Source organism: Tenrec ecaudatus, chromosome 14 (genome assembly GCF_050624435.1).
Source record: "Tenrec ecaudatus isolate mTenEca1 chromosome 14, mTenEca1.hap1, whole genome shotgun sequence".
NCBI classification, from domain to species: Eukaryota; Metazoa; Chordata; class Mammalia; order Afrosoricida; family Tenrecidae; genus Tenrec; species Tenrec ecaudatus.
In genome coordinates, this window is record NC_134543.1 from 111,524,535 (window position 1) to 111,545,379 (window position 20,845).

Here is a 20,845-nt window from a genome sequence, read left to right on the forward strand (position 1 = left end):
ATACCTGAGAGACCCCTCAAGTCACGACGACAATGCAGAGTAGATCCAGAAGTTTCCAGGCCACAAGGCGGATCGCTAACCTGGCTGATCACTCCAGGTCCTGGCTCCTGATTCTGCCAATGACTGGCTTTGTGACCTGGAGAAGCCACTTACCATCCATTTCCCGGTGAGTGATGTGGGAGTGATAAACCATGTCCCTGTGTGCCCAGCAGTGCGTGTGCTCCATCAGCACTTGGAACTCATGAAACGATCCTAGATTCGCTCACCTTACAGAGACTGCTTATGAGACTAGACATAAAAGAGCTTTGGGTTAGGTTTACAAACACTAACAATGTCACTCTTCAGTAAATGGCCTTTGCCACATAGATTAATATTTATCACGCATAAAACCAAGACATGATTGTACTTAACCCTTGAATTTAAAATGTGTCTGGAGTGAAAGATCCCACACTGCTTCTCTCAGGGAAATTCTTTGCACATAAGTTGTAGTAGCTATTTAGGGTCATTGTTCCCCAATATTCAACTGGATAAATTATATGGAAATTAATGAAGGAGCTTTTCAAAACATGGTGGCGTTTGAGCCCCAACTCCTAGAAATTATTGTTCTTTAGACCTGACATAAGAGTGAAGTCTCTTTATTATTATTGTTTTTAGTTCCAAGGCAATTTCAATCTGCAGGTTAAATCTGAGGAAGCATCGACTGAGAATGCTTCACAAAATAAGTGGTTTGTTTCAGCAGGATCATTTTCCTCCACCAGACAATGATTAGATTGGAAGAGCAACAGTCCCCCGGTAATGTTCAGATTTCTACGTGGGAGACAGTGAGTCAGATAACCCCAGCTCGGTATCTGCAAGCCCGGAGACATTCGCTCCCACCTCTACCTGTCCGCAAGGCTCACCTCCTGCTCTTCCTTTTTCCTTTTTTCTTCAAGCTGCCTCAGTTGACCCCCGGCCCTTGGTATTCCAACCCCTTCTCAAGACCAGCCACTACCTCTTTCTCTCCCTGCCTTTCTACCCTGTTGACAAGCACAAAGTTCCTTTCCCTTTTAAGGACCGTTGACGGATTCTTACTGAAAAGGACAGAGGGGAAGACCAACACGTACGGGGGGGCTTTGTTGTTGTGAGGTGCCATTGAGTTGACTCCAACCCATGACAACCCCGTGCACAGCAGAAGGAAACACTGCCCGGTCCTGGCCCATCCTCATAATTCTTCCTATTCCAGAGCCCTTTGATGCAGCCACTATGTCGGTCCATTTCATTGAGGGTCTTCTTCATTATTTTTCTTGCCCCCCCTCCACTTTACCAAACATGATGTCCTTCTCCAGGGACTGGTCTCTCCTGGCAACACGACCAAAGTATGTAAGACGAAGTCTTGCCATCCTTGCCTCTATGGAGCACTCTGGACTTACCTCTTCCAACACACATTGGTTTATCCTTTTAATGACCCATGATGTTTGCAAGCTTCTTCTCTAGCACCCCAATTCAAATGCATAGCTTCTTCAGCCCTCCTTATTCAGTATCCAACTTTCACATGCATATGAGGCAATGGAGAATACCATGGCTGGGGTTCAGGCGCACCTTAGTCCTCAAATTCTTGCTTTTCAATACTCGAAAGAGGTGTTGTGTAGCAGAAGACCTGATGCAAAACGTCTTTTGATCTCTTGACTGCTGCTTCCGTGAGCAATGATTGTGTTCCAGAATTTCTAAGGTCTTACCAGCATGCTCCCAGTTGATAGTTTTTGAATCCCATCAGAAGGGAGTGAGCCAAAAGACATAGGGAGGGATACTGAGAGTAAAGATTTGATAGAAAAACAGAGGCTTAAAACTACATTTCCATTTTAGATTTATGTTTCTTGAGCATCTTGACTGAGACGAGGACCACTATTATCATCATCATCCTCTATTTAAAGAACATGAACTATGCCGCAGGGGTCCAACAAGTCTGTCCTGAAAGAAGTACAGTCAGAATGCACCTTAGAAGTGAGGAGTTCGAGACTCCGTCTCACCTACGTTGGCTATGTTGTTAGGCAGGCCAGACCCTGGAAAAGGACAGCAGGCTAGACTATCAGTTAAGAGTTCATTTCGAGGAGCGCTGGTGACAGAGTTACAAGTTGAGCTGTGATGAACATGGTCAGCAGTTTCACACCATCCACCAGGCCTCCGGAGAAAGATGGGACTCTCTACTTCTACAGAGTTCCAGTCTGAGAACCTTACAGGGGCAGTTAGTTCCACTGTGTCCTACAGGGCTGTGTGAGTGAGCTTCAACCCATTGACAGTGAGTTTGGGGAGTTTGAGTTCAAGGTAAAGAGAGCCTGTGCTTTGATGTTGATGGTAGACTTGACATTGAGGAAGAGATGCTGATAGACAGTCCCAAGACAGTCTAAGTGAACATGATAGATGTTTGCATTTTCAACGAAGTCATGTCTTCCTTCACGTCACCATAGATAAGGTCTTCATATAAGATGGCACGATGGGTGTCTATCTGTTCTCCCACCCTATCCTCAGTCCATGCTGTGAACTGCCAAGAAGCCAGCACAATGAAACACAGTGAGGCCAGGTGTGCGCCGACCCTTGAGCCGGCTTACATTGTCTCATTGTCTGATTGTCAGAAGCACGTGGCCAGACGGCTCATCCACCTTCAGCTTAGTCTGGAAGTTCCGGTGAAACCTAATCAGCCTGGCGGCGCTCTGTGAGTGGCTAACGACTTGGTGCTGACTCACGGTGACTCTGTGAAGAAAGCACGGCCCGGCCTTGCACCACGTTCACCACGGATGTTGTGTTGGAGCCCACTGTTGCAGCCACTGTGTCAATCCATCTTGTGGAGGATCTTCTGCTTTGTCAGCGTCCCGGCAACACACAAACCACCACAAGCAGAGAACAGGGGGGGCGGGGGGAGGGTGCATGAGGTGCATTGACTGGGAACGGTTCCCCCATCACCTTCATGGAAGACGAGGAAAATGTCCCTCTTTCTCCACCGCCATCTCATAGTCACCATCGCCTATAACACCTTTCTCGGAGCCTACTGCTGGCTGGGACTTTTCTTTGATTCTTCCTACCTGCTTGTGCTCCTCCTGCCTAAACGTGTGGACCCCGCAGACTCCCTGCCGTGTTACACTGGGAGTGTGTTCCTTGTTAGCAAAGCACTTCTTTTTTGTAATAGTCTTTCAGCAGTTTTCTCAGCATATAAAATGTCTGATCCAGGTACTCCTTGAGAGTGTATTGTCACTACCTCAAATTAGAATCATGCCTGTCCCACCCATGGCAGTCAGCCCAGAATGGACACGAGCCCATGCGTGAAGCTAGGCAGCAGACTGGAAAGATGACAAAAAGGTGGGGGGAAGCACTGGGAGAGAGTGTGGCTTGGCAATGGATTTACCGGGACCAGGCCTCTCCCCAGTGCGTGCCTTTGAACAATAAGACTAATTCTAATCATGCCTATCTGTTGGAAGGACCCTGCTGACGGGAGAGCATTTCTGCAGCCTCCACTGAGCCAGGAGAGCCGTGTCTGGTATTCATTATGATTCCTTGCAATATTAGTCGAATTAACCAGGGGCATGGTGTTAACCCTGGTACCACCTGGTTAACGCTGGTGGTTAGCTACTCACCTACCAACAACAGCAACAAAGATCAGAATTGGGACCCACCAGCCACTCTGGGGAGAAAGACATAGCAGTCTCCTTCTAAAAGATGTACAGCCTTGGAAACAGTAGGGCGCGGTTCCACTCTGTCCTGTAGTGTTGCTGTGAGTTGGACTTATACCCAACAGCAATGGGTTTGCTTTGCTTTTATGATGTTAGCTCCGTAGTTCCTGAGAGCAGCTGCCAGCTCCTACTTGGCTTGCAAAGAACCTGGCTGTTTAGCTAGCGTTTCCGCTTTCTCTATTTTGTTCTTTTACTCATTTTTCGACTCATAAGCAAATAAAATTGAACTAAGACTATGGAGATAATTTTAATGAAGGCATTGTAATGAAAGCTTGGTTTCAATGGGCAATTTCCTGAATTTTAAATCATTTTATTTTAATATTTGCTATTTAGGGTATGTTAACCGCTGTAGATTGACTCGAGGTGAGTTTGGGGTGAGAAACTATGCTAGAGAGATCTCATTCAATACACACACACACATACAATATACACACGTACATATCGATACACCTATATGTACATACACAAGGATCCCTGGTGGTATAGTGGTTATGCGTTTTGCTGCTAAATGCAAGGTCGTCAGTTCGAAATCACCATTCCCTCCTCTTTAGAAAGATGGGGCTTTCTACTCCCATAAAGAATTTCAATCTTGGACAATGTAAAGGGGTCGTTCTACCCTGTCCTATAGGGTAGCTATGAGTTGACATCAACTCCACGGCAGCGAGTTCGGTTTTTTGGTTCAGATACGTACATATGTGTGTATCTAGCCAAGGAGTTAGTTTGTGTCTGACACAGAGCTGCTCCATAGGCTCCCCAAGGCTGGAATCTTTATGGAAGCAACCAATTACCACATCTTTCTCGCACCACGTGGCTGGTGCGTTTGACCCACCATCGCTTCAGCCATCTGCCAAACCGTTGGCCACTGTGCCACCAGCACGCCTTTAGGGCTCATCAAAATCCTAGGTTCTGTCTCCTTCCCGGAACACTTCGGGAACTTTATTCTTGGAGTGTTACTGCCATCTAATGGAAATTCCACTACCTGTAAAAATAAATGTCTCCAAACCATGCCTGTTCAGACACATACACGCACGCAAGCACGTGCAAACACACACACACACACACACACTTTGGTTCAACTCTGACCACCTTTTCTTTCTTTTCTTTCTCTCCATTATAGCTGCCCTCGGGACCAGAGGTTGGGTATTTCTTTGAAATGTGAGACTTCGTTTCCAACTATTTCCATTCCGTCAAAAGTCAGAATCAATTGTAAAAAAAATGCAAACTAAAACGCATACCTGATATGCTACATCTTGTAAGAACTAAATAGAAATTATATATATATAATTGGGATGGGTAAGTCAGAAACTAATAGAATTGGTTACTTAGAGGGATGGAGCGGGAATACATGAAAAATATAGGAACATGGAGCTTCTTAACTACCATAGGATCTCAATTATGTTTTTGTGTATTTTAGACTCTTGAATTATGATCATGCTTACTTTTTTAAATATGAAACTATCTTTTCAAGTGAAGAATAAACCCTAAAATGACCGGTAACAAAAACAAAACAGCATAAACATGTATTTCATGAGTAGCATAATAATGTAAAAGAATAAAAGGTACTTTAACTGCTCCTATAGGAGGATTTTTAAAATGACAACCACCGAAACGCACTGCCATTCAGTCCATTCGACTCACAGCAGTTCTAAATGGCTGAAACTCTTCCTGGAAGCAGGCAGCCTCCTTGTTCTCCTGAGATGTGGCCGGTGGGTTTGAACAGCCGATGTGACAGTTAGCAACTCAACACCTAACCCACGGCATCACAAGACTACCTTAAGTACTACAAAAATTCTCAAACTTTACCGTTAAGTTTGTTGTTGGTATTGTATGAATGCAGCAAGTGAGGAACTGGTTTGTGTATATTTTAATATACCTAATAAATAGGATGAATAAATTGATATTGTTGGGAACCATATGTATTTCCCACTATGAGCGATTCTTTTTCCTTAAGATATAAATGAAGAGTAAGCAAAATCCTTCTTGGCGTTGGATGAGAGCATTAGAGGTGTTAGTACTGACCCACAATATAGAAGACTATTTCCTACATTTACTCACTGAAAACTCCTAGAAGTGATAGCGCTCTTGTAACCACCAGCAGCTCCTGGATAGAAAGGCACAGCTTTGTCCTCCCCTCACCAGTGACCGTCTCAGAAACCCACCGTGGGTCACGGGGAGTCAGCTCTGACTCCATAGCAGGGAGTCTGGTTTTGGAAACACAGTCTTGGAAAGTCACAGGGGCAGTTCCACCCTGTCCTGTAGGGTCGCTATGCGTCAACATCAACTTGATGGTAAATCGAGGAATATGTCTTTTACCTCATTGTCAAAATACCATCGCCTACCAAGGAGCCAAAGAAGTCTGGAAGCCCAATAGTTGAGCACTCAGCTGCTCATGGAAATATTAGAGATTCAAACCCACCAACTGCTCACTGCAAGAGAAAGACGTGCTTTCCAAAAGATTTCTGGCCTGTGAAGCCCCCACCCCACCCCCCCAAACCAGGGAGGTCTCCTCCGTCCTAAGGTCACTGTGAGTTAGAGGTGACTCGGTGGCTCTGGGGTTTGGTTTGGTTTGAATACAAATGACCCAGGACTCCAAGGTAAAATGGCTAAACCCAGGTGGGGTAAGCAAAGGAAAAGGAACATGCTAGAATATCTCATTGTGTCAGAAGTTAAAGATTTGTTCAAATACTGATTAAAAGAGCAAAAACATACTGCCATGGAGTCAGTTCCCACTCCTAGCAAAGCTGTAGGACAGGGTAGAACTGCCCGTGTGGGTTTCTAAGGTTGTAGATCTTGACAGGAACATCTTTCCGCCATGGAGCAGCTGTTGAGTTCGAACTGCAGACCATGTGGCTAGCACCTCAATGTGTAATCCACTCGATGCAGCGAGGTAAGTATGATGCAAAATAAATATGTAAAAATTGATAGCATTCATATACATAAAATAAAACCAATCCATGCATACAATAAGTAAGAAATTTCCATTTATAATACCAACCAAAGATATAAAAGATTTAGATATTATCTTTTTAGAATGTTCAAGCCTAAGTATAAGAAAAAAGAAAAAAAAGGGAAAAAATATAATACTCTTGAAAGAAAAGTTGACTTAAAAAAATAGACAAATATCCCAGTATCATCAAAATATTAGATATTAAATCAACATGGTCCAAATAGACATGCCAATGAACATTTCTAGGAAGCTAAATAAGTTTATCCTAAAATTCATATGGAAAAAATAATCACAGAAAAGTAACTAGGAAAATATTTAATACAAAGAGCTCTGAGGAGGGACGAGACCTTCCAGATATTAAAACATATTAAGGCCTTTGAGTCCCTGAGTGGTGCACACACATACGCCCTCAACTGCGAACCTAAAGGTTGTCAGTTCAAACACACCCAGAGTTATCTGGCAACCTGCTTTCAAAGGGTCAACAGCTCGAAAACCGTGCGGAGTGCAGATCTCCATGGCAGCACAGCTGATCACCAGGAGTTGGAATTGACTCTCCACGGCAATTGGATTGATGGGGGCAGCGGGGGTGTATGTGTTAATTTGGGTTTTCTTTGATTGTTTTTGTTTTTATTAAGGCTGTAATTACATTAAAGGCATCTAGTCACTCATTCGCTGTCATCCAGTTGACGCCAACTCTCAGTGACCCTACAGGACTGAACAAACTTCCCGCAGAGGAGCTGGTGGTTTGGAACTCCTGGCTTTGTGAATAGCAGCCTAATTCATTGTAACTCACTCCACCAGGAAAGCTCTCTAAATGGTGTTACACTAGAGTGTAAATAGATAAATGAATAGAAGAGAAGAGAAAATCCTGGGAAGGCTAACTCCATATAAAAATCTAGTATCATAATGGTGTCTCAAACCACTTGAGCAAAGAACGTTTTAATGCATGACGTTAGGTCAACTAGAGTGTCACTTGTGGGCAGGGGGGAGATGAAATTAGGTCCATTTCTTACACCATACTTAAAGAATAAGCTTTGACTGGATCTGAGATTTGAATTAAAATACCAGAGTAATTTTATGTTTTCTATAGAATAAAATATTAATGAATTCCTGTATATCTGGGAGTAGGAGAGGGCATTATAACTATGGTTAAAAATATCTACACCCAATTATTTTAAGATAAAAGCTTTGACTGCATATACTTTTTTAAAAATGTTTTGCATGACAAAGCATCAGGTTGTTGTTTTTAGGTGTCATGAACTTGGTTCCAACTCAGAGCAATCCCGCGTTCAACAGCATGAAGCACTGCCCAGTCCTGTGCCATCTTCACAATTGTGGTGCCTGTGTATGTTGCTGCAGCCCCTCTGTCCATCCATCTTATTGGGGCTGAACCTTTTACTAAACATAATGTCCTTCTCCAGGGACTGGTCCCTCCTATAACATGCCCAAAGTAGGTGAGACAAAATCTCGCCATGCTTACCTCAAAGGAGCATTGTGGTTGTACTTCTTCCAAGACAGATTTTCTCAGTCTTTTGCCCAAACCCACTGCCTTTGAATCTATGTGACTTATAGTAACCCTTCAGGGCCCAATAGAACTGCTCCATAGGGGTTCACCGCTATAAATCTTTACAGAAGCAGACTGCTTCATCTTCCTCGTGTAAAACAACCCAACACTTCACTCACCGCGCCCAATGCACCTTTTCCTTCTGACAATCCATGGTAGATTCAGTATTCTTTGCCAACACCATAGTTCAAGTGCATCGACTCTTCTGTCCTTGTGACTTATTGTCCAGCTTCCCAATGCTTATGAAACAGTTGAGAAAGCCATGGCTGCCATCGGGCACATTTATAACACTCATAGTGATATCTTTGTTTTTTAACATTTGTAAGAGTTCTTTTTCAGCAGATTTGTCCAGTGCAATGTATCATTTTATTTCATGTATTTGGTTGTTTGTTTACTCATCACTTGATGTCTTCACGGCCACTTCCACAGCAGCTGTGGTAGCTTAGTGGACTACAGTTGGGTTGCTAAGCAGTCGGAACCCACCAGCTGCTTTGCTGGAAAGAGATGCAACTTTCTGCTCCCATAGACTTCGAGACTCAGACGCCCACAGGAACAGTCCCACCCTGTCCTGTAGGGTCGCTGTGAACCAGACTCAACTGGGTGGCAGTGAGTTTGAGATTTATTATTGCTGTTTTTATGGTTGTTGTTTGGCTTGGTCTGGGCCTACATGGACATTAATTGTGAACCCAAGTAAAATGAAACCTTGACAAGCTCACTGTTGTCTGTGTTGGCCTTGACGTTGCTCATTGACCCAGTTGTGAGGATTGCTGTTTTATGTTGAGGTGTCATCCGTACTTGAGGCTTCGCGTGTTCTTGTATCTTCATCAGTAAGAGCTTCAAGTCCAGCAAGATTGTATCATCTACAAATCACAGTTTGCTGATGAGACTTTCTATAATCTTGATGCTGCACTGTTCTTCACACTGCCCAGACGCTCCGATTTTTTTTTTTTTGCTCAACATACAGATTGAATAAGTATAGTGAAAGAATATGACCCTGATCATCACCTTTTGTAATTCTAATCACACACTTATCTATCCCTTTGTACTGTTCCTAAGACGGCTTTGCCTATAGAGGGCACTAAAACCAAGTAAATTCTCAGAGTGCTTCTTGTGAAGACCCAAACCAAGCTGGGTCACTGAGGTCTTCCACTACAGAATGGAACTCCAGGGCTTTCTCACCTGTAATCTTAACGGAAGCAGGACAGCAGGACTTTCCCTGATGTTACTGGGCAGGTTCCAGCAGTCCACTTCAGCTGCCTTTAAAATGCCAAGTGACTGTTGGCTCCCTGTAGCTGACAACAGTAGTCAGAGGTACCAGGGAGCCCTCAACAGGAGTCAGTGATCCAACAAGAACAATATCTCCAGGGAACAACCATCTTGGTGTGTGCCATCGGGGCATCCACAAAGGGCTACAAGCAACCGCAGGGGAGGCAGTTGGAAAGACTGGCTTTTACTCACATCAACAGTGACAGCCTCAGAAACGCACAAAGGGTCACTATGAGTCAGCATTGACTTGATGCCAATGAGTTTGGTTTGGTTTTTGTGCAGTTTGGAGCCAAGAATGGATAAACCCAAGCTAATCAAGAGGAAACATCAGATGAGCTGAATATACAGAGCATTCTATTGAAAATATATTTTTCTATTGAAAATATATATGGGGCTCCCTAATAAAATGTAAAAAAAAAGAAAAGGGAAAAGAAAGAAAGAAAAGAAAATGATTAGGGCAAAGAATGTACAGATGTGCTTTATACAATTGATGTATGTATATGTATGGACTGTGATAAGAGTTGTATGAGCCCCTAATAAAACGTTTAAAAAAAACAACAAAAAAGGCGGGGGAGGGGAAGTGATTTTGAAGTCAGGGCTAATATAAAATTTGTAACAAGACTCAGGTGGACATCTTCCCAATCACTGAAGCTTCTCAACAAATTTGTGGAATGCCCACATAAAGCCATAGTTTTCAGAAGGATCGAATATTTTAAGAAAGATCAGGACAACCTCAAAAATTAATTTTTGGCAAAAAGAACAGCTCAGAAGATTATGGTGGCTGTTTTTCGGGGATCCCAAAGGAATAATGTTTTTTTTTTTTTTTTAAAGGGAGATGCGGGCAGTGTAAGATATGATAAAATAATAATTTATAAATTGTGGAGGGTTTGTGATGGAGCAGGGAGCAGGGAGGGAGTGGGGGAGGGGGGTGGGGGTGGAAATAAATGAGGAGCTTATTCTAGGAGCCCAAGCGGAAAGCGAGAGTTTTGAGAATGATGAGGGCAATGGATGTATAAGTGTGCTTTACACAATTGATGTATGTGTGGATTGTGAGAAGAGTTGTATGAGCCCCAATAAAATGATTATAAAGGAAAAAAAAGAAAATATATATGGGGTATAGTCTTCAAAGCCCTTAATATTAAAAATGACAAAAAGGTGGGAATGTCTCATAGTATGAGACTAAAGAAACAAAACAATGAAATGCCAAAAAAACAAACAAAAAACAATGAAATGCGACACTAGACTCTAACCTAGACCTTGTTCTAGAGGGAGAAAACTGACAAATTAGAATGTGGATAGTATCTTAGATTACAGTGCTATATCCGTGTAATTGATGAAACTGTTACTGTAATGTGTGATAAGGTATGTGACACTAGATATATGGATGCAAATGGAAGGAAGGAAGAAAATGTTTAAGAACAGGTGAATCTGGGTAAAGGATACACAAGTGTCCTGGTAATGTTCTTTTTTGTATCATTACTGTTTCTATTTCTTTTTTTAAATCATTTTATTGGGGCTCATACAACTCACATCGCTCTTATACTTGCAATAACCATTTTCCTACTCTTTCATCCCTTGGGTAAAATTTAACATTACATCCCATGCGTTCTCATAGGACACAATAAATCGGAAATGATTGCCAAATGTAAAAGTGGGTTTTCTTTCAAGATCGACTGGAAAGAGCAGGCAGCACACGTGAGAAGAATGGGCATTACTGCAGAGAGATGGAAATTCTGAGTCAAAATACCAGAAGAAAGACCACAATAAGAAAATGAAGACCTACTTAGATAGGCTTATTACTGAAAAACTAAACGCTCTGCCATCAAGTGGACTCTGACTCACAGTGACCCTCGCAGGCTCCTGGAAGAGCCCTAGTGACAAAATGTTTATGCGTCAGGCTGCTTGCCCCAAGTTCCGCAGTCTGAAGCCACCAGCCACTCTGCTAGAGTAAACTGAGGCTTTCGACTCCCATACGGAATGATAGCCTCGAGTTTCCCATCAGAATGGAAGCCCAGGCAGAGAGGAAGCGATAAATGTGCATCATGAAGTCAACCTCTTAGTAAAGGAAATTCCGCGCTTAGCGGCAAAAATTGCCAGTGGAAAGTTAAGTGTGACATTTGGCATCCTCTTCTCAGATGACTAATGTGTCAGCTCTTTGCAGCACTGATAGAAACACTCAAAGCTGCAAACGGACACCGGATACCGCAGAGACTTACTTTCACGGGGCTTTCATGATGGTGCTGATTTTGTATGACGACAAAAGGAATGTGGTTTGCATATCTTTATGTATTTCTCTTTTTCGTTTCTGGTAAACCAGATCATTAAGTCAAAGCACAAACTTGTAGGCATACTTAATGTATTTTTATAGACTGCTACAAACAAAGGAAACTCATATTTTAGAAGTCTATCATTTTTTTGTATCTGTGAAGCAAATGTATGCATTACACTGTAAAATGAACAAAAACCTATTCTTTTTCTCAAGACTACGGTTAGGAAATGTAGTCCACGAGGCTTTGTTGGGAGGAGGGGCAGATGCCTGGGGGAGTGTTTATTTCATAATTCATTCTTAGACAATTTTATAGATATTTGTCCTCCTGTGAAAACAAGAAGCAAACTGAAAGCGAACTCCACCAAGAACATTATGACGTAGGTGTAATAAAGTCATGCAACTATCCATAAAAGAAGAAGAAAAGGAATCATGGTCTCAGAAACCCACAGAGGCAGTTCTACCTTGTCCTACAAGGTCGCTGAGTCAGCATTGACTCAATGGCAGTGAGAATTGAGACCATATCTTTCAATATTGAAAACTGGGACTTGAATGTTTTCTTCGGTTCTTTCCACTGTACATATATAAGAGTGTCCTTGCTTTTCTGTTTCTAACTTCACATCTCATTGTAATACTCCATCTTTCTGAGGTAGCCCTTGGAAATTTTCTATTCAGCTCTTTTGCATCAAATCATTGCATTCATTTGCTTTAGCTCTTCTACAATCACAAGAAAATTTCAGAATCTCTTCTGACACTCACTTTGATAGTTTCTTTCTTGTCTTTTTAATGACCTTTTGCTTTCTTCATGCATCATGTCCTTGATGTTCTCCCACAGCTTTTCAGATCATCAGTCATTAGTGTGCAATTAATCAAATTTACTCTTGAGATGTTCTCAAAATTCAGGGAGGATATACTCAAGATGATATTTTGGTTCTCATGGGCTTGATTCAATTTTTTTCCACTTCCAACCGAACTCACATATGGGAAATTGATAATCTGCTCCTTAGCCAAATCCTGGTCTTGTTTGGATTGAAGATATCGAACTTCTTCATAGTCTCCTCCCACAGATGTAGTCGATGTGATTCCTATGTATTCCATCTGTTGAAGTCCACATGTGTAATTGCCATCATGTTGTTTAAAAGGTGTTTGCAATGAAAAAGAAAGGCATTAGGGCTTGCAAATTCTACCAGGTTATATCCAGTTGAATTCCCATCGACAAGGCTATATTTCTTCCTCTGTCATAGTGGTTATGCATTCGGGTTGCAATCTGCATGGTTGGCAGTTCGAAACCACCAGCAGCTTCGTGGGAGAAAGACTGGGCTTTCTACTCCCGTCAATAGTAACAGTCTTGGAAATCCAGAGGGGGGTCATTATGAACCATCATTTACTTAATAGCAGTGAGTTTTGTTTGTTTGTTTGTTGATTCTTTCCTCTCTCTTTCCAACTTTAGCATTCCAATCTTCAATGATTACCAATGCATCTTAATTGCATGTTCAATCAATACCAGGCTAAAGAAGTTGCTGGACTTCTTCCCTTTCTTCATCATAAGCTTTAGTGGTTAGTGTGTACATTTGAACAATAGTTGTATTAACTAAATTTCCTTGAATGGATATAGATAGTATCCTATCAAAGACATCATTGTGGGGAGGGAGGGGGGAAAAAAGAGGACCTGATGCAAAGGGCTTAAGTGGAGAGCAAATGCTTTGAGAATGATTGGGGCAGGGAATGTATGGATGTGCTTTATACAATTGATGCATGTATATGTATGGATTGTGATAAGAGTTGTATGAGTCCCTAATAAAATGTAAAAAAAAGAAAAGAGGAGGGGAAAAAAGAAAATGATTAGGGCAAAGACTGTACAGATGTGCTTTATACAATTGATGTATGTATATGTATGGACTGTGATAAGAGTTGTATGAGCCCCTAATAAAATGTTTAAAAAAAGACATCATTGTATCTCAAGAAAGATCTTGAAATGTTATTTTCAAGAGGACGAATGTGATGTCATTCATTTCAAACTTCACGTTGCAATATTGAAAGATCCTACGGGCAAATGTCAAACAATGCAGGAAGCATCAAAAGAAGTTGGAAGGAATACACAGAGTCACTGGACCAAGAAGAACTGGTCAGCATTTAAGAGGTACATATGATAAGAATTCTTGCTAGTGAAAGAAGAAATCCAAGTTGCACTGGAGTCTTTAGAGAAAAACAATGCTCCAGGAATAATGGAATACCAATGAAAATGCTTGAATAAGCTGATGATGAACAGGAAGCACTCACCCATACTAAGGAAGAAAGCTACCTGGCCAACCACTTGGAAGAGATCCATATTTGGCCCCTCCCACAACAAATGTGATCCAACAGAATGTGGAAGTTATTGAACAATACCATTGATAGCACGTGCAAGTGAAGCTTTGACCAAGATCAATCAACCGTGGTTCCAGCAGTACACCAACAGGAAGCTGCCGGAAATTCAAGCCAGATTCAGGAATGATTATGCAAAGGGTATTAAACTGTGGGGATCATAAAAACTACTGATCGCATCAGGAGAATGAAGAACTCAAAAGTTCTCTATTGTACTCCAGTGGAACTGAAACATAGACAAAGAGGCAGTCATTGTAACAAAATACGAGAGCACAGAAGGCTTTGAAAGCAGGTCCGGTATAGACATACAGGACTGTATTCTATGACCATACTTGTTCAATCGGTATGTTAAACAAATGATACAAGAAGCTACACTATCAAAGAAAAGTGCAGCATCAAAATAGGTAGAAGGAAAAAAAATAGGTAGAAGGTCTATTAACAACCTGTGATGTGGGAGGAGGATGTGGAGCACTTGCTGATGAAGATGAATGACTGTAGTCTTCTGTGTGCACTATAACTCTATGAAAAAAACACCAAAGTCCTCACAACTGGACCAACAGGTAACATCGTCATGTGTGGAGAATAGATAGAAATAGTCAAGGATTTTATCTTGGTTGGATCCACAATTAATGCTTCTGGAAATAGCACTCAAAAAGTCCGCACAGGACTTTTTAAAGGTGTTGAAGAGCGAGGGTAACTCCTTGAGCACTGAGGTGCACTTGACTTAAGCCATGATGTTTTCCATTGCCTCGTATGCACATGAAAGGTGGACAGTGAAGAAGGAAGACAGCAGAAGAAGGGATGTATTTGATGAAAATTTGACCCGTGTGCTTTGAACGTGCTACCAGAAGAGACCAGCTCCTGGATAAGGACATGACACTTGGTAAAATACAGGCAAAGGCAGGGAAGAAGAAGAAGAAGAAGAAGAAGAAGAAGAAGAAGAAGAAGAAGAAGAAGAAGAAGAAGAAGAAGAAGAAGGAGGAGGAGGAGGAGGAGGAGGAGGAGGAGGAGGAGGAGGAGGAGGAGGAGGAGGAGGAGGAGGAGGAGGAGAAGAAGAAGAAGAAGACCCTCAATGAGATGGAGTGACACAGTGACTGCAACAATGGGATTGAACTTAACATTGTGAGGTTGATGCAGGACAAGCCAGCATCTCATTCTGTTCTGCAGCAGATGGCTATGACTGGAAACCAATGAGCCAGCACTGAACACAGCAACCGTGCCCACCAGGAGCCCTCGTGGCACACTATTGAGCACCTGGCTGCTAAAGGAAAAGTCCGTGTCTGAACCTACCAGGCACCTGCCACAGAAAGATGTGTCAGTCTGTTCTCATAAAGATTACAGGCCTGCTAGGAGACACAACATAGCCCTACAGGGGACAACACTGGAGACACAGTGTGGGAATTCCACCCGATCTGATCCCACCACACCGAGGCAAAACACTAAGGGCATGGCACAGAACAGAAAGGGGAATAGAGCAACAAAGTCCCCAGGGAATACCAAGCCCTGAGGACAATATTCCCAATCAGAGCAGCCAAAGCACAGAGAGGACCATAGGGCCGGCCACACTATGAGACACAATGTCCCTCACTGACCCATAGCACTACAGGAGACAACACTGGAGACACAGTGCAGAAATTTTGCCCGATCTGACCCCATCACACTGAGGTGAAACAATAAGGGGGTGTGCAAAAGAACAGCAAGGGGAGCAGAGCAATGAAGTAGACTTTGGGGCCAGGGTATGGCACCCCACCAGACTCAACCGGAAAATACTCCTAAAGGTCAACAAACACAACTTGAACTATTTACAGACTTTTGTGTGTATATGTGTGTGTGATTGGTTTTGTTGTTGTTTCTTTTGTTGCTTTGTTTTGCTCTGTCTTGTTCTTTGTGCATATTATTATCTCTGCAGGTCTATCTAGATAATATAGGCAGGATAAACAATCTGGAGGAGAGAACCACAGGACCCATGGTTCCGGGAGGACATGGGAGAGAGGGAGGCGGGGGAAAGGAAGTAGGTGTTAACAACCCCAGGGACAAGTGAATGACAAGTGATCCAAAATCGATGGTGAGGAGGGTATAGGAGGCCTGGTAGAGATTGATCAAGGGCATTGTAACCAAGAGGAATTACTGAAACCCAAATGAAGGCTTGTACTGTGATACTGGGACAAGAGAAAAGTAAAAGGAAATAGAGGAAAGAACTAGGAGGCAAAGGGAATTTATAGAGGTCTAAATACAGGCAGGTACATATGAAAATATATTTATATATGATGGGGAAATAGATCTATGTGTAAATATTTATAGGTTTGGTACTAATGTAGCAAATGGACATTGGGCCTCCACTCAAGTACTCCCTCAATGCAAGAACGCTTTGTTCTATTAAACTGGCATTCCATGATGCTCACCTTCCCAACACGATCACTGAAGACAAAGTGAGTGCATAATCAAATGTAGTGAAGAAAGCTGATGGTGCCCAGCTATCAAAAGATATAGCATCTGGGGTCTTAAAGGTTTGAAGATAAACAAGCAACCATCTAGCTGAGAAGCAACAAAGCCCATGTGAGAGAAGCACCCCAGCCTGTGTGATCATGAGGTGTCAATGGGATCAGGTATCAGGCATCAAAGAACAAAAAATCATATCATTGTGAATGAGGGGGAGTGCAAAGTGGAGACCCAAAACCCATCTGTAGGCAACTGGACATCCCCTTACAGAAGGGTCACAGGGAGGAGAGAAGCCAGTCAGAGTGCAGTGTAGCAACAATGAAACATACAAGTTTCCTCTAGTTCTTTAATGCTTCCTCCCCCCACTATCATGATCCCAATTCTACCTTACAAATCCAGCTGGACTAGAGGATGTACACTGGTACAGATAAGAGCTGGAAACACAGGGAATCCCGGACAGATAAACACCTCAGGACCAATAATGAGTGTAGCAATACTAGGAGGGAAAGGGAAAGATGGGGTAGAGAGGGAGAACCAATCACAAGGATCTACATATAACCTCCTCCTTGGGGGACAGACAACAGAAAAATGGGTGAATGAGACATCAGACAGTGTAAGACATGGAAAAATAATAATTTATAAATTATCAAGGGTGCAGGAGGGAGGGAGGAGGAAAATGAGGAGCTGTTACCAAGGGTTCAAGTAGAAAGAAAATGTTTTTTGAAAATGATGATGGCAACAAATGTACAAATGTGCTGGACACCGTGGATAGAAGAATGGATTATGGTAAGAGTTGTACGAGCCCCAAATAAAATGATTTTTAAAAAGAAGAAGAAAACCCGGTAAAGCACAATTCTGTTCTAATACACATGAGGCTGCCATAATTCGAAGTCAACTGGACAATAAATGGTGTTTTGTTTTGTTTACCATATCCATAGTTCCTATGTTAGGCCTGGTTTCTAGAGAAACAAATCCAGTGATACTCATCTATGTATAAGAAAGCTTCATATCAATAAGTAATTAGATATCAAGAAGGCATCCCAGTCTAGTCCAACTCAAGTCCATAAGTCTGATGCTAAGTCCCTCTTCAGACTGACACAGCCACATGCTGGGGTTTCAGAATGGTGAACCAAGAAGCAGGAAGATCATAGGCAGGTAGGTGTAACTCAGTGGAAGCATGGCAGGACTCTGACAGCTCTCAGGGCCTGTGGCTGAGTGCCAGCAAGCAGGAAGGCAAAGTCACAGAACGAGCAGTTCCAAGAGTCCCTCACTTTTGTACAAAAGGCCACAGCCTCAAGGAGGTATCATGAAACAACCTCTTAATTGACAGGTTTGATTCCACCCCTTAGCCACAAGTGTCTAGTTGACATAAAACCATCCAACTACCACAGTCGCTTTAGAAAGAAATTGTCAAGTCCCTGCTAGTAAAAATCCTATGTAGCATGACCATGTCTTGATCAGGAGACTCTATCTCTTTCTTTATTGCTACCCCACCCTCCTCCATGAATGTCCACGGCAGACTGGACTGGACTGTCACTGTACATTTTACTCAACAGCAGTAATCTGCAGTCTGGACAGCAGCCTATGGACTATTTCTTTAAGACTATTGCACACCATGTAAGCGGGTGATCTGCTGGGGCGATCAGATTTGTCATCTCCGGAATAGCAAATAGAGAACCAGAGATATAGGGGCAAGAAGGAAACTAATACTGAAAGATAAAGATGGAGAAGGGCGCACCTACATGCCCAAGACATCGGAAGACATCATTAAGTAGCCTCCATGGGCAGGAAAAACATACTGGCAGGTTTTGCATAAATTAGTGGCAGGAACAAGAAGGCAGTGATAGCGAAAAGTTAAATCATCCATCACTTAACTAAGTTAAGGGTAAAGAAGATGATGAACTGTGAATTCCCAGATCACAGTTGAACCCACCATGGGCACTATTGCATGAGGAGTCTTCTTGTTTCAGGTCAAGAGGTGGTGTCTTCAACCATAAGTAGGGTCCATCTCTTTATACTTCTTTCTCTTTTGTCTACCCCTGGAAGTTTTCAGTCCATTGTGCATCCCAGTCTTAAAACAGAAAGCTAGTTTATTTGACACCCTGTGTGGCTTGGAGTCTTCGTTTCCTACAGGTATTGCATCAAAATGGTGTCTTAAAACAATGGAGATTTACTCTTTCATTCATGGTCCTGGAGGTCAGAAGTCTGTAGCCAACATGTAGCCAGAGTTGGCTCTTTCCTGTCTCCCTTGGTTGCTGGTGGCAGCCAATAACCCTTGATGCTCCTTGGCGTCTAGAAACATCCCTGCAAGCTCAGCCTCCATCTTGACATCACCTCCCCATCGTTGGGCTTCCTCATCTTCCTACTTTTATACAGATTTTTTCAAGGGCTTCTAGAAACCCTGGTGGCATGCAAGTGAAGCATTGGGCTATCCCCTGGGCTATCCACAGGAGAAGAGATGTATGGCCTCAGAAACGCGCAGGTGCAGTTTTGCTCTGTCTTATAGGGTCGCTATGGGTCCAAATCGACTCAATGACATTGAGTCGGTTTCTCCCACCTCCCCCATTGAATTAAAGTCCACCCTCACCCAGGATGATCTCATTTCAAGATCCTTAACTTAGTCACATCTGTGGAGCTTTCAGGTACAGCCCCATTCACAGCTCCTGGTTGTACATCTAGCACCTAACCAGTGATGAAACTTGAGTTATAGTCCCTGATCCACAAGTTACTTGTTGTGTGTGATTTCTAACAGGTTTATAATAACCTTCCCAATTCTGAGTGTGAATAATTAGATCTGTCCTTCACTGTGAAGCAGCCTGGACCTAGAATACACTAAATAAATGCTAAATAAGTGATACATGAGTGAATAAATGAATTGATTCATAAGAAGCTAGGCAATATGCCATGATCAAATCGATGTATGTAATTGAACGATGGAATGGGATGATGTCTAAATTAGCTCCTATTAAAATGGTTTTGAAAATAAACAAAATCAAAGCAGACTTGGAGCTCAGGAGAAAGACCCAGGCTGAATGCCTAGATTCTCAACCTCGAAGTGCTCAGCACAGAGGCATGTCCCAGTCAGTGGAACAGATGAGGTGGCCTAACGAAAGAAGAGGATGGAACAGCAGAAAGTTGATGGCATAATCCTAGGAAACCTTCACATTAAAAATTGGACCAAAAGAAAAGCCATTATCCAAGAGGGGAAATACGAAGGGAAAAATCTAAGAAATAAAGACTTGACCAATATCCTCCCACGTGGAGAAAAGTGCATTATGACTGGGTTGTGACTGTATTATAGATGGATGAGTTATGATGGAATATTGCAAGTGCAGGGGCGGGGAACATCAGACAGTTACTGACTGAGCTGTTGGTGTTACTGTTGGATGCTGCCGTGAAGTCTTCTCTGACTGTTGGCTATCACTTGAGTGACAGAACAAAACACCACCCACCCTGCACTGTCCTCACAGTCATTGTTAAGTTAGAGCCCCTTGTTTCAGCCACCGTGTCCATCCACCTTGGCGTCTACTTTACCAAGCATGATGTCCTTTTCCAGGGACAGGTCCCTACTGAGAACAGGTCCAATGTACATGAGACTAAGTCTCAGCGCCCTTGCTTCTAAAGCGCATTCTGGCTGTACTTCTTCCAAATAGAAACTAAAACCCGTAAAGCACAATTTCCACCGAAAGCAATCTCTATCTCATTAGGGACTTTCCCTCCATTACAATTCAACACTAAACCAAAGAGGTTCTGATCAAACCTAGTGAGAGGAAACACTTTTTTTTCCCCTTCCAAGTGTATTTTGCATAGTTAGCAAGCACAACTGGGATGTCCCCGCTTCTCCATGATTAATGCCAACAACCAGCTAGTCCTAATCTCTACTCCCTTTCATCCACCAAAATAAGGTGCAGTCTTAAAAACACTCACCACTGTTGTCTCTGAAGGCCTGCTCATCACAGATGTCAGCCCCACATGCCACCTTGACAGGCAGGTCAACAGGATAGATAACAGGCACACACCTTTCAAGAAATGTAATTTATCCATAGCGAAGGATGCAGTCGGAGATAAGCCCTCCTGAAAGCCACTGAATGAGTCAGTCACTTGAAAATCCTACTGTGAACAAAGAAAGTCCTATTGTGTGCTCAGGAATGTCATCAATGCAGCAAGCTTCACAATGTTGCCGGTTTTTTTGCTGACAAAGGAGTCAGCATTGACTTGTGACCCCCTGTGGGTTTCTGAGTCTGTAATTGTTTATGGGAGTAGAAAGCCCAGTCTTTCTCCTGTGGAGCTACTGGTGG